Raw genomic sequence first — 2,500 nt, 5'->3', positions numbered from 1 at the left:
ATTAGGACTACTTTATTCAGCATTGGTGATGATAAAGCCCCTGGACCGGATGGTTACTCTTCTGTGTTTTTCAAGAAGTCTTGGGAGGTTGTGGGGGAGGATTTCTGTCTTGCAATTCAGGACTTCTTCTCTACTGGGGAGATATTGAGGCAAATTAATCATTCTGTTATTGCTTTAATTCCTAAATTGCCTAGTGTTACCTCAGTGGCTGATTTCAGGCCAATTTCTTGTTGTAATGTCATATACAAGGTCATTTCTAAAATTCTGGCTACCAGATTGGCTGCTGCTTTACAGAGTATTATTAGTCCTGCCCAAAATGCTTTTCTGGGAGGTAGGAAGATGACTGATAACATTAATTTGGTGCAAGAACTACTTAGGCAGTATGGCAGGAAAAGGGCTTCTCCTAGATGTTTGGTAAAAATTGATTTCAGGAAGGCCTTTGACTCTGTTCAGTGGGTTTTTTTGAGGCAGTTGCTATTGACCCTTGGCTTTCCTGCTAGGTTTGTTAGTTTAATTATGAAATGTGTTGAATCCACCTCCTTCTCTGTGTCAGTTAATGGGAACTTGTATGGCTTCTTTCAAGGCAAGAGTGGAATTAGGCAAGGGGACCCTTTATCTCCTTATTTATTTATCACTTGCATGGAATACTTCTCCAGAATGTTAGCTGTAGCCTCTAATCTGCCTGGCTTCCAGTTTCACCCTAAGTGTGATGTTCACAGACTATGTCATCTTGCTTTTGCTGATGATGTTCTTCTATTTTCTCGTGGTGATTTGGTTTCTGTGCAGATTCTTTATCAGCAGTTGTTGGAGTTTGGAAGGATATCTGGGTTGGAGATAAATGCCAGTAAATCTTCTATCTACTTTGGTGGGGTAAGCAATGCAGTTAAGCAGGGTATTCTCCAAACCACTGGGTTTATGGAGGGTATTTTTCCTTTCAAGTATCTTGGTGTTCCTCTCAGTCCTCATAGATTGCTTGCTAGCCAATTCTTTCCTCTTTTGCATAAGCTGGATTCAGTCATTCAGAGTTGGATGGGGAAGCATCTGTCTTTTGCTGGGAGACTTGAGCTCCTTAAGTCTGTCTTGCAGGGAATTGTGCAGTTTTGGCTTAGCATATTTCCCATGCCAGCTCAAGTTTTAAGGCAGATTACTAGAATTTGCAGGAACTTTCTTTGGAATGGCAACGTTTTGAAGGGGAATTCTGCTCTGGTGGCTTGGAGGACAGTCTGTCTGCCTAAGAATGAAGGAGGTTTGGGTTTGTTTGATTTAAAGGCCAGGAACAATGGCTTCTTGGCCAAGCATCTCTGGAATATTCACTTAAAAACTGATTCTCTATGGATTCAATGGGTTCATCACTTCTATTTGGCTCATATATCTATCTGGGAAGCAGATTGGCAGAGATCGTCTTCTCCTATGTGGAAGGCTATAATCTCTCTTAAAGACAGCTTGCTGCAAGAGAGTGGGACTTCTTATCAAACAATCAATATTATGCAGGGTTGGCAACAAGGTTCTGGCTCTTTTGCTGCTAATGCATATGAATTCTTTAGGCACAAAGGTGTTAAAGTCTCTTGGGAAAGAGTGGTTTGGGAGCATTGGTCTCTGCCTAGATACAGTTTTGTTCTTTGGCTGGCTGTTTTGGGAAGGCTTAGAACTAGGGACAGGCTCAAATTCATTCCCACTGATACTTATTGTCTTTTTTGTAGGCAAGAAGAAGAGTCTCATAGACATCTTTTCTTTGCTTGTAACTGGACAGCTACTCTATGGAGAAGGATTAGGTGTTGGTTAAGGATTAATAGGCATATGTCCACTCTGAATAGTGCCATGAGAGGCCTTAAAACTGGAAGGAGACGGCCTGATGCTAGAATGAGAAGAGTTTCCCTAGGGTTGGTGGTTTATTTGATTTGGCAGGAGAGAAACAGAAGGGCTTTTGAGGGTACTAGCCTATCTGTGGACTCTCTAATGCATAGATTTCAAATTATGTTTTTCACAGTCTCTTACTTCTATGTTAAAGACTCTAATTATAATGGTGGAGGTTGATATCTGTCTGTCTCTGTTAGTCTGGCTTTCTTGGGTCAGGATGGAGGGTTATCTCCAGTTCAGACTGTTTGGTTGCTGCTTGAAGAAGAAATGGGGTAGCTTGGTTATTTATGGACCTGATTTGCTTATTCATAAGGATTGCTGGTTTGGGCTTCTGCTCTGGATTTGGCCCTCTGCTGTCTGGACCACTCTGGACTATCCTGGGTTTATGACTCACATCTATTCTGGCTTTATTGCTGCAGCTGTGCCTAACTGGATGCTAGATAGTCCTGGGGTGGATTGGTTCTCTTGCTTGATTAGTGGCTGGAATGTGGTCTGGATGGGGTCTTTCAGTTGTGAGTGGGGTTTAGGGGTTTTTCTCCTTTCTAACTGGTGTAGATTTCTGAGTAATTTGGAGCTGGATTCTGGAGCTGCTTGCTTGCATTACAGTCTCTGGTATAGTCTGGAAGATTATGTTCCGGATATG

Source organism: Tripterygium wilfordii, unplaced genomic scaffold (genome assembly GCF_013401445.1).
Source record: "Tripterygium wilfordii isolate XIE 37 unplaced genomic scaffold, ASM1340144v1 ctg198, whole genome shotgun sequence".
NCBI lineage: Eukaryota > Viridiplantae > Streptophyta > Magnoliopsida > Celastrales > Celastraceae > Tripterygium > Tripterygium wilfordii.
The sequence above is the reverse complement of the archived record's forward strand: the minus strand, read 5'-3'. Positions refer to the sequence as shown.